Genomic DNA, 13,353 nt, shown 5'->3' on the forward strand with positions numbered 1-13,353 from the left:
AAACAAGCATGAAAAAGGGCCAGAAAAGAATCAAAGTTAATGAGAATATTCACAAACTACTTATTTTGTTAAAATAAAGGTAAAATGGAGCATTACAAGGCCGCAAACTGCATTATTAAACAAGTGGGAGGCACACAAGGTTTTTAACTAAGGGAAATGTTTAAAATAATGAAATCTGACAAAATTATTAGAAATGTAAAATGAGCATGTTTAAGGGCAAAGCAGGCATGTTTAGAGTAAAATGTGCACAAGAAGAGTACAGTGGGCATGAAAAGAGATTAAACAAGCAAAATGAATATAATAAGGGCAAAAAGGGCACATTAAAGGTAAATAGAGTAAGGCAACTATATGTTTTTTGGCAAAGTGCTGTGTTTAGGCATAACTATGGCTTCGTATTGTATTAAGGGCATAACTAAACTTATTCAAAGTAACTCAAAGTGTGTAAAAGTGCTTACAGTATGTGCTTATTACTGTGTATGTATTCCAAAGAGTTTGTGTGCAAAGTGCAACTATTTTGCGAACTGCAGTCAAAGTATAGCCATTTCAAAAAAGTTTCTTGTGCAGGGTGTGTCTATTTGCAAAGTGCCACCATTACAGAGTGTTCCTTGCACTGTAAATAGTTGCCTAGCAAGGTACTAACCATTTTGGGGAAATGTCAGTGTGCTGTGTACAGTTTATTTGCATAGTGCAATTACTTCAAAATGTTAAGGACTCTGAGCTTCTCTTGCCCATTTCATTTGCATAGTGAAGTTATTTGAGATGTTTCTTAAAATGCTGATGAATTACTTTACCAACCCAATAATTTCAAGAGTATTACAGTGCCCTAGAGACCTGTTTCGCAAAGTCCAGTTACATAGAGGCTTGCATCATGCAGTTGTTTGATTTCTTGCAATTAAGTAATTTCAAGAGTGTTACAGTGCCTGAGAGAGTTGTTTCGCAGAATATGCCCAATAGCATAATTTCAAAAAGCCCAAAAGCATAATTTCAGCAGTTCAAAGTTACAAATACTGGCGTATGTGTATATGCATGTGTTTGTGCTTAGTTGCAAAATCCTTCACTGGTATGTGGTAATTTGGCAGACAGATTTTGAAAGCCCTTCCCACTTGTATTTAATCAGAATATTGTAGAGAATTGGAGAATATTTGAGCAAGAGTACAATATTTTTATACAAGCAGCTTATGCAGATAAAGATGCATGCACCAAGGCATTATTTTTTTTAAACCTAGCTGGGTCAGAGACGATAGAAAGAGAGTGTTCATTTGTTTATGCACAATCAGTATATGAGGGAAAAGGTGAAAATCATCATATTGCTGTATAGCCTGAATCAAGGGAAGACCCTGAGAGTTTGATGTGCAAGTTCAGAGAAATGTGTAACCCCCAGACAAATACATTAGAGAGGCATTTGTTGTACACAAAAGATCAGAAACCAGGGAAAACTTTTGCAGCTTATATAACTGATCTGAGAAACAAGGCTAAAATGTGTTGGCTTGGTGACTTAAAAGATGAGTTAAAGGACAGGCTCGTGTGTGGTATTAATAGTGCTGCTGTGAGAAAGATTTTGCTTTGTGACAATGATTTAATGTTGAGTAAATCCACAGAGGTTTGTCAGATCCATAAAGTGACAGAAAAACACACAAGTATGCTTGCGAGTAACAGTAGCATGGTTTCAGCAGGCTCCAGAGCAAATGTAGATTGCATGCAGCACGTGGCACACAGAAGTAGGCCTAAGCACATGGCAGCCACCTCCCCTGCTGGCTCACCAGGGAAACCATATAGCTTTCCAGCAAGTTTTAAGATTAGTTCAGTTAAAGGGGCATCCTCAGTGCAGTACAAGTGTGAATCAGCAAAACCCAAGTCCAGCTTTATTGTTAAATGTCACAATTGTGGTGCAAATCATGAGTCCAAAAGAGAGAAGTGTTTAGCTTTTGGTCAGCAATGTCACAAGTGTAAAAAATGGAACCATTTTCAAAAGTTTTGCAAATCAAGTAAAACCCACACAGTTGTAAAGAAAGGTTACACAAAAAAGCAAGTTGATTAAATAGTGACACAACAGTCAGCTTTCTATGTAGATGGTGCATCAGTGCTTGGTGAAAGAGTTGATGTAGTGAATTTATTGACAGAGAGCAAGGTGTTTTGTACAGTCCAGATCAATTGTAAATCTACAGAGCTTAAAGTAGACACTGGTTCAAAGTATAATGTTATATCAGCAGACACATTTGCTAAAGTGAGAACTAATGAATAACTCAATGTGGCCAGTAGTGTGGAACCTGTTGCTTATGTAGGTGAAGAAATTCATACCGAAGGCTCAGTGATGCTTTCATGTTATTTGGCCAAGAACTATTACAACTCATTATTCTATGTGGTCCAAAGGCCAGTACAGTATTTTTGAGTCTCAGAGATAGTGTGAGAATGAATCTGCTTTCTTTTATCAAAGAAGTTCATCACATAAGTGCATATCCTAGTTTCAATTTTTCTGAAGCCATTTTCTCAGAGTATGCTGATGTTTTCAATGACAAGTTGGGCAAACTTCCAGTTGAGTATTCTATGAAGTTAGACCCAAAGGTTACTCCAGTGGTCAGACTGGCAAGAAAAATTCCAATAGCTGTACAGAATAAAGTCAAGGCTCAGTTGGACAAAATGGTGCAGTAAGGTGTCATTTGTCCAGTTACAGAACCAACTGAATGGGTGTCATCCATGACAGCTTTAATCAACAAATGTAAAATAAATAAATAGCAGGCCACAATAAAAGGCTCAGACAAAATCAGAATATGTATTGACCCAAGAGATCTGAACATAGCATTGAAGAGACCATATCATCCAGTGCGCACAGTCCAAGAGGTTACAGCCCTTATACCAAATGCCACTGTCTTTTCTGTCTTGGATGCAAAAAGTTAATGTTGGCAAGTGATGCTTGATCACAAATCCTCATTACTAACCACTTTTGGCACCCTGTTTGGCAGATACAGATTCCTAAGGATGCCATTTGGAATAAATTCTGCAAGTGAAGTCTTTCAGCATGAAATGGAGCAAATTTGTTCGGGTTATCCTTGTGCCATAATAGTAGATGATTTATTGGTTGGAGGCAGTGGTGAAGCAGAGCATGACAGAAACCTAAAGAGAGTTCTAGACAGAGCACGTGAAGTTAACTTGAAGCGCAATCCTCTGAATTGCAAATTCAGACTACCAGAAGTTACATATGTAGGTCATTTATTTACCAGTACTGGTTTGAGACCAGATCTGACCAAGCAAGCAGCTATCCTTGAGATGTTAGCACTAGACAATGTTCAAGCTCTACAGCATTTCCTAGGCATAGTCAACTATTTAGGCAAGTTTATACCAGACTTTAGTGAGTTGACAGCACCTTTAAGAGAGCTGACGCACAAAAATGTTGCATGGTCATGGATAGAACACCACCAGAAGGCATTTGAAGACCTCAAGCAGAAAATTGCCACCCCACCTACATTGATACTATGATGTGAACAAACCAGTCACTCTTTCCTGTGATGCTTCAAAATTTGGTCCAAGTGCAGTTATACTTCAAGAGGGCAGACCAGTAGCCTATGCATCAAGAACATTTACCTAAACTGAGATGCAGTATGCTCAAATTGAGAAAGAACTTTTGGCAATACTATTTGCATGTTCAAAGTTTCATGATTATATTTATGGTCGACCTATTCAGATTGAAAATGACCACCAACCTCTAGTTACTATTCTAAAAAAAGCTTATGCATTCTGCTCCAGCAAGGTTACAAAGAATGATTCTCAAATTGCAAAAGTACAACTTTAAAATGGTCTATACAAAAGACAAACTACTCTGGCTGATGCCTTCTCCAGATTGCCCAGAAATATGATGGAACAGCTTGACACAGAGAATTTTGACTTTGACTTGATTGCAGTGCTGAATTTTTCTACCACTAGGCTTGATGAGTTAAGAGATCACACAAAGACTGATCCAATTTTGCAAAAGCTCAATCACCACATTAATGCTGGATGGCTGTCAAAGCAATCTAGTGTACCACCTGAAGTGCAAAACTATTTTCCTTATAGAGATGAAATGTTGATGGAAGATGGCATTATTTTCAAAGGTCCTAAAATTGTTGTTAATGCTTCCTTACAACAAGAATATATCCAGATTTTGCATCATGGCAACCCAGGTTCAGCATCCACTAAGAGACGAGCGAGAGAATTAGTATTTTGGCCTTCATTACTGAAAGACATTGATCAAGTACTTTCTTCTTGTTCAGTATGCAATAGTACTAGAACGCATTTGCAAAGAGATCCACTTCAACGAAGTCCAGTCCCTAAACTACCTTAGTCGACAGTTGCCACTGATATTTTCGAGTGGAACAAAAAACACTACTTAGTACTGGTAGACTCTTATTCAAACTGGTTTGAGATTGACTTACTACCAAACCCAATATCCACTACTGTCATTATTAAGTTGAAACATCATTTCTTAGTCCATGGTAGTTCACACAAAGTTATCTCTGACAAAGTTACTCAATTTACTAGTCAGTTGTTTCAGAAATTTGCAAGAGAATGAAACTTTGTACATGTTACTAGCAGTCCTGAATACCCACAGTCAAATGATTTAGCTGAATGTGCAGTGCAGAGTGCAAAGCAGTTACTGGAAAGGTCAAAGTGTGACAATACCAATGTCTTTTTGAATTTACTTAATCTTAGAAACATACCCCGTGACAATATTCTTGGCTCACCTGCTCAAAGACTTCTTTCCAGGCAAACTAGAATGATGCTACCTATTAGTTCTAAAGGCTCAACTACTCAAGAAGCGTTTGATCCAGAAGTCTAGTTATGCCAAATCGAGCAAATTTCTTCATCCGTTGAGGGATGGAGAAACAGTGAGAATACAAACGGTGAAAGGTTTTGACCAGATTGGTCAACTTACAGGTATATGTACCAAGCTGAGATCCTACCTTGTAGAATCCGAGGGTATGGAGTACAGGAGAAATTGCAGGCATTTAATTCCTGTACCAGAATCATCATCGTGACATTGTTTTAATGACACAGACTTTAGATCTCAGAGTGAACCAAATGTTATTCCCATTCCAGAGTGTGTTTCTCTCTCTGATTCCATTCCTGAAGATGTTTCAGAAAATTCAAAGACTGAACATTTTACAGAGACAGCTCCAGTTGCTAAGTCCAATTCCCAGTGTTATGTCACAGGATATGGAAGAGTATCCATGCCCAGTGTGAAATATGCCGCAACATGGACTTAACTGTGTATATGTGTACCTTACCTTGTGTAAATGCATGATAGAGAACTGTGTGTGATATCTGCATGTCAAATAGATGGATAACATGGCATGTTTATGTTTTTCAAGAGGGAGGATGTAGATCAGAGTGCACGTGCTCTGTGCCGTGTCTTTAAGAAGCATGTCAAAGATGTAACATGCACGTATAAATGTCAAGCACATGCCATTCCTAGTGCCATTTTGACAGTGCAGCCAGAGAGTAAGCATGTATGATTCCAGCAGTTAGTCTGTATATAAGCTACTTAAGTTAGTCAGTAAACGTCTATCACGATGTGTTTGTATAAAATAAAGCTGCACGAACAGAACCCTCGAAGACTCTTCTATTGTGTCCAAAGTAGGAGAGTGACACCATGTCTTATGTCATATCTAATGCATGCTTATATATACCGCAAGTGAACTGTTGGCATTCTATAGATTTTATACTTGGATTTAATATTGTGCATAATGTCACCACAGAAGAAATACCTGCATTTTCTTTGGATAGTGATATTACCGAACAGTTGCCTGTTTGAATCTAGCTATCTTAAGATTTATCTATGCAATGTATCTTTGTAAAATTTTGTTTCATCGTGAGACAATGTATCTTTGTAAAATTTTGTTTCATCGTGAGACAATGCATCTTTGTAAAATTTTGTTTCATTGTGAGACAATGTATCTTTGTAAAATTTTGTTTCATCGTGAGACAATGTATCTTTGTAAAATTTTGTTTTGTCATGAGACAATGTATCTTTGTAAAATTTTGTTTCATCGTGAGACAATGTATCTTTGTAAAATTTTGTTTCATCGTGAGACAATGTATCTTTGTAAAATTTTGTTTCATCGTGAGACAATGTATCTTTGTAAAATTTTGTTTCATCATGAGACAATGTATCTTTGTAAAATTTTGTTTCATTGTGAGACAATGTATCTTTGTAAAATTTTGTTTCATCGTGAGACAATGTATCTTTGTAAAATTTTGTTTTGTCGTGAGACAATGCATCTTTGTAAAATTTTGTTTTGTCGTAAGACAATGTATCTTTGTAAAATTTTGTTTTGTCATGAGACAATGTATCTTTGTAAAATTTTGTTTTGTCGTGAGACAATGTATCTTTGTAAAATTTTGTTTCATATTGAGACACTGTATCTTTGTAAAATTTTGTTTCATCGTGAGACAATGTATCTTTATAAAATTTTGTTTTGTCGTGAGACAGTGCATCTTTGTAAAATTTTGTTTTGTCATGAGACAATGTAACTTTGTAAAATTTTGTTTTGTCATGAGACAATGTATCTTTGTAAAATTTTGTTTTGTCACGCGTATCTTAAGTATGTCTGTTGGAGCTTTCCTCCCCAGACCTCCAATGAAAATGGGATTTGCCAGGTTGGACAGTTGGAGTTTCCTAGTATTGAAGGACAAATAAAAAAGAAAGACAAATAAGTAAATAAATGACATACATTACAAACTTTGGAAAAGGTTGAACAACTTTTTGTTTGCAGGAAAAGCACAAAGATTAAAGTTCCACAGTGAACAAAATATAAAACTGGACAAAATGTTTGACTAACTAGACCATTAAAGTTATATGCCTTTGGGGCATGAGGATAGGGAATTGGTGTGTGACAGAAATGTACACAGGCGCAGTGACAGCACTAAGTGCTAATTCACTTTACTCAGACTGGGTTCAGGCTTTTCTCTATGGGTAGTCACATTATCAGTTTTTTGTCATGTAGCAGCTACTTGAAATTGAGGGCCAATTGTCCAAGTAAACACAGACCCAGTCCCCACTGAGCAAAACTCACAGTCATTTCTTTTATGTCTATTTTAATTGCTTTGTATTTGGGCAAAGAGAAAAGAAAAAATACTAGTGTTGAACTCTGTAACATTAAGTGCAAGATTTTTAAGTTTAATTTGGAGACATCAGTACCACATTTAATTTAGAGATTTGGTTTGTACCATATGGAGTAAGGAAGTTCCTTAAAAGAGTTTGAAACAAAAACTATTGATAAAATAAGTAAACATCCATTTGTGACGTATTTTTGAGTAAAATGTATTCCTAATTAGGCCATGTTTTACAGGGACTGGTAAGTCCTTATGGCATGTTGTCCTGGAACAGAAGAATTAGCTGCATCATTAACTGGAGTTTTCTGAGATTCAAGACTGAACTTTCACTAGGAGGGGAATATAATGATAGAAGATAGGAAAGGATTAAGAATAATAAACACCATTGTACATTATTCATATTTGCATTAGTTTATGGTTTCACAGAAGTAGAAATAAGGATTAGACATTGTTGGAACGTTTATATAAAAGGTCCGTGGCTTTAATAATAGTAAAGGGTAGAGAAAGCATAAAATTAAGAACAGTATTTTAAATTAAGATAGATATTTCTGAAAAGTAGGGTATATAAAATGGACTAGCTATTGGGGATGGTGGTTCTAAGGCAGAAAAGAAATGTCTAGTAGTTCAGTTAGGTATATGATACTTCATATGGGCATTGTGATGGAAAGTGCTGCTGGTGAAGCACATATGAAATGTGAACTTTGTGATTCCAGAAAGATTTTTATTGAAAAGTTATGAAAGCAATGGCATATTAGATTATTTTCTGTAATGTAACTATATTATCAGTTTTAAGGTACAGCTGAACTCTGGGAATTAAATTACTTGACTATGAATAATATATATGCTTTGCATGATGATATTAGAAAAGAACAGATTACAGATAAGATCACGTAGTACTGTACTGTGCATGCCAAATTTGGAAAGGTAGATGTGAAACATTTTGTTTGGTAAAGACTGGAATAACAAAAATATGTTGAATGAATAAATATTTTTAATTATAAAGGTAAAAGGTAATCAGAATGAAAATATAAAGAAGCCTCATGAATGCATGGCCTATATATATATATTTCTTCCAAATGACAAATGTTGAAAGAGAATGCAGATACAGATTTCATTTTAGTTATGTTGGTTTTGATTTATGAAGCCCTGAATTGTTCATTTATTTTGTATCAGTATCATATAAAGATATATTTTCTGATATATTACAAACTGCTTGATTAATAATGCATTCCCTATACTGACAAGCATCATGAGATAGTAAATATCCAACTATGATATGCTAAGTCATGCAGATGGAACCTCAGTTTAGCATCTCATTTCAAGGAAAGCACCTCACAGATATTGTAGCATCTTCATACTGTACTGTAGAGTCAATATCTGTACGTGGATCTAAGTGATTAATATAGAGACAGAACTCGTTGCTTTCCTGTTTTAGTGGCATTAGAAGTGTTTGTGCAAACAGCCGAGCCAGTGACATGCAATACACCTTTTCCTTTTTTTGAATGTCTTTTCAAATCTGCATTAAATCATGTGACTCATTTTAAAGAACAAGTGTTTCGATCTATTTTTTCTAAATAATTTGTCCTGCACACAGCTGCTGTGTATCTTACTACAGCACTCTCCTCTACTACTTATTATGTGTACACATTGGTCTAATTAATTTAATATACTGTACTATCATCTCTGTATGTATAATTTATAGATTCATAGATCGTTACAAGGTTAATGACCTGGGGGCCTTTCCAAGCCTAACCAAGTTTTTGCAAAAGAATGATGAAATTCTGTATTCAAATAAGACAATGAAGGCTAGGTATTTATACAACACCTCTGTCTATAAGAGACATGGGTGCCAGGCCCAGTGTAAATTCTTATTCCCATCCACTGGTCTAGGTTGCCCTTAAAATGGGTAATAAACTCACATCTTTGCATGGTTGTGAAGCCTGTCCCGTAGGAGGGGCAGTCACGGTGAAATCTCTCTCTCTCTAGCATGTTCTGTTTAAGTCACATGCAGAATTCAGGTCCTTAGACCTTGTTTTTCTGCTACTGTTGGACTTACAAATATGAAGGAGATTCATACGTGTTGGATTTGCAGATGCCTTGTACTCAAGGCATAGATCACCCTCAGCAATCTATAGGAGACTGAGTACAGGGAAAGGACTTTAAGGAGCACTGCTTATAAGTCAGGTTTGTAACACCTTGTATCCTTTTTATAAGGAACCTTTAAAGTCACTCTAGTTGCTCCATATGTCTGGTCTGAGACATACCAAAGGGAGCATTGACTCTTTGATAGCTCTGATAAGGGCAGAGTACAGTGTGATAATGACCTCTTTGGACCTAGATGCCATGCCCTTTCTTATAAGTTGCACAACATAAAAGGATGTCCTCACCACTGTGGCCTCATGGTGGTTGAAGGTAAGGCTACTATCTATGTGCGTACCCAGATCCCTGACAATTGGGCCCACTCTTAGGGATGTTTTATCAACATGGTAATTAGCTGGGATGGTTAACTTCCCAAAGGGTACAATTATGCATTTCTTAGCAATTAGTTTAAGACTGTGGCTTTGGCAACATTCATTAATCAGAGGTAAGTCTTCTTGAAGAATGTTATTGTCTGCAGGGGAATCTATGATAACTCCCAGCTTGCAATCATTTGCAAATTTATAAGCCTTCAGCATTTGCTTCCATTTCAGAGCAACAGATGCCACAAATGAGTGGGTTAGTGACTGGCCTCTTGGCCAAGGTGGCCTCATCTATGTTGACCTCCTGGGTCCTATCGGTAATCCAGCTGGCTATCCAGCAGGTGATAAAAAGGTTTATACCTTAATTGGTGAGGTTATTTATAATGCCTGAGTGGCTCCAGGCTTAAACGCATGGTTGATAAGGCTGTTTTATGGCATGTTTATGCATATTCATCAACTGCTGTTTATTCATTTATTTTAGTTACCAAATGCATAGATGCCATATCTGTCAGAGATGACTTCATTAGAGTTGTGTAAGTGGGTGCCTATATAAAGTGGAATAGTTGTAGCACTTACCTGTTACACTCAATACGGTGTTTAAGTAATGATGTAATTGATGCTTTTCTCCTAGGTCCCCACTACAGAGACAACAAACTCTTCATCTGCACTTACTCACCTACCAAAGCATGATGAACACATATTCAGTTAATGAGCCTTTATGGGGTGGTTCCTGAGCTACTTTAAGGCAGCGTTTGCTGCTGTCCCTCTTCACATGATTGGCTTTAGAGAACTTAAAGGAAGTTGTAGACCTGACTACTTATGCAGCCCTTTGGCTATAATTATAGACAGAGTAGTGACTGATTAACCTTTTAGGCAACGTGATCCAACTGCATTTATTCATCATGGCTTCAGGCTTACATGCAGGGTTAAGAAAGCTGATAAAGATTCAGGAGAATGAGAAAAATGAGGAAACATATTCCATTTTTCTTTAGCTTGGTAATACATTTAGTACTGTCAGTTATTTAATTTGCTTAAATGATTTGTTTTTTCCAAAGGTGATAGTTATCGTTCAGTTAGAACAAAGGGTTTTCATTGGTATTCCTTTATAGTTTCTATTTTTTTGCATTGCTATATTGTTGGTTCCTTTTCCCTTTCATTCGTGTTCGCAAAACTGGACTTTGTTGAAAATGCACATTCACAAAACACAAAATAATGAAAAACACAAACAAACGCAAAAAAAAAAAAAAAAAACTAAATCACATTTATGCAGCGGGGCAAGCCCCCGTGCACCCCTCACACCCCCCTACTTAAATATACTAACTCAGAGATCGCACTACAGTGGGGAAAAGGATGTATTCCCTTATCCCCACTATAATGCGATTCGGCAAATCAGTTTTCGCGAAAGTGCACTTTCGATGTAGTGCACTTTTGCAGAAGTGGGCTCAGCCTTCTGTTTTTTGTTGGTATACTTTCGACAAACAGAAGGAGACCCATATATATATATATATATATATATATATATATATATATATATATATATATATATATATATATATATATATATATATATATATCTTTAAGGGGAAGCTTCTTGTTGAATTAGTATTTTGTTACTAATTTTCTATGTTGTAATTCACTGATTTTGACCAATGAAAGTAAGGGGGCTGAGTATTTAATATATATATTTTTTTAATGCATGGCTAGGTATGATGAAGTCCTACGTTTGTAAAGGATGAAAGAGCTAAATTATTAAAGTTCTATTATATGAAGTTTGGCTTATGTCATATCTTACAAATGGATTATTTGATTGCTTTGATTTCTTAGTCACCCTGATCTACTGGTGTTTCGGCTACTGCTCACCATTGCAGGATTTTGTTCTTTGATTCTCCCAGATCAGCACTATTTAACTTACTTTCTGAATGAGAAGTATTCTAATTCCTGTATCAGGAACATCAGTATCAAAAGTCAAGAAATTCTTTGCTGTTTTGAAACATTTATTAACACAAACCCACAAAACAAATAGATGTATAACTTCTAACAGATTTAGGCCTCCTATAAGCAAAGTAGTCAGTCATCGCTTACTTCCTCAGTATATTTACATAAACATTAAGTAATTTATCTGCTATGCAGCTTCATGTGGGAATACAGACATGCTGCTTTCCTATATATGCAAATCCTAAGAAGTAATGCAATTATGTTCTGCTAACAAGGTGGTGATCAGTGGGGTGGGGGATGGGCTGCCTCAATAACAGCAAGGTTTTCTATCTGCCTGCTAAGTGGCTTCATATGACCGTCTAACTTTTGTCATCAACATAAAAACCAAAGGGTGTTTTTACCTCAGCCACAGCCCATTCCTAACGAATAGCGAGACAAAGCACAGGAATCCAGACTGATGCTAATTTGTGTAACTGATTCATTACATCTTCAATGGCTTTGATGTATGATAAGACATTAAAAATGTAAGTAATGCAGGTCATCCTCCATTCCTGCCTAGGTATATTTCTAACATTAGCTAAAAACTCTAAAGAGAAAACTCCTGTGGTACCTTCAGAAATTACTGCGACTCAAAGCAGATAAAACTGTTTGTACTCTCCTTAAAAGCATTTCATCTCCTACCACAGTCATGGCAGGAAATCCTGTATCTGTCAAAATAAAATTTGAGGCTGAGAAAGCCTCAATGAAACCACCTTTCAGTAAGACAGATATAAATGTTGTGGACCTTACAAATTATGAGACACTAGTTATAAGTCTTTCTGCATACACTGTAACTTCAGTTAGGCCACACCATGTTTTGAAAAGGAATATCATACCATCATCATCATCATAATCATTATTGCCGCTATCATCTTTATCATCAGCAGCAGTGTAGTCACTTGTCCAAGTGAGGGCCAAAATGCTAGGAAGCAGAGCAGGGTGGACCACACTTCTCCATCCCCAGCAACAGTCTGCAACTGACTCTCTGGGATCCTTGGCCATTCTCAGGAAGTTAAGACATATGATCTCTGGAACATTTTCAGGGTTCTGCCTCTAAACCTCCTACATCTCTTCTGTGCCTCACATACCTCCTATAGGCAGCATACAAGGTGCATCCTCCCAAGGTATCTAGACTATCACAACTGACTCCATGAGGCATTAAGGAACAGCCGCTATACTATTGCATCCTCTAAGATTGCGAACTCCCTCCCTCTGCCAGAGAGACTGATGCCAGCTACCCCACAAATAATCCTCAGTTCTATTACTGCTATCTGTGATTTCATCCTTTGAATCACTCCTCAGAGTTGATGACCACAAGTAACTTCATTATATGACTGACTTCTAAATTCTCCACCACACTTTGGTATGGTACATTCAGTGCTGTTACCACTACACAAATCCACCGGTCGATCAACCAATGCCCTCTGCATGCACTCATAAAAAAAGACCCCAAGATGCTTAAACTCCTGTATTTAAGGCAGATGCTATATCTAGCTTGCAAAGAGCAGTTCACTATTTTGGGGCAGAGAACTATGGCTTTTGACTCGGAAGTGCTGATTTCTATCCCATCCACTTCACACTCAATAATTAATAACTCCATTATAAGTTAGAGATCACAATAACTTGAGGCAAATAGGATATAATCAACAGCAAAAAAAAAAATGAAAATTAAAATAATTCCAAAAGAATATCACAGATCTACAATTTTTGAGCAGCATTCCACTTTAATATAGTTTGTGAATATCTAACCCCTCAGCAATAGATTTCCATTCTTAAGAATTAAAAACATTCTGCAAGATTTAATTTAAACAGTACAAAAATCATTACTTATCAA

Source organism: Protopterus annectens, chromosome 9.part0 (genome assembly GCF_019279795.1).
Source record: "Protopterus annectens isolate FY-2018-M chromosome 9.part0, PAN1.0, whole genome shotgun sequence".
Taxonomy (NCBI): Eukaryota; Metazoa; Chordata; order Ceratodontiformes; family Protopteridae; genus Protopterus; species Protopterus annectens.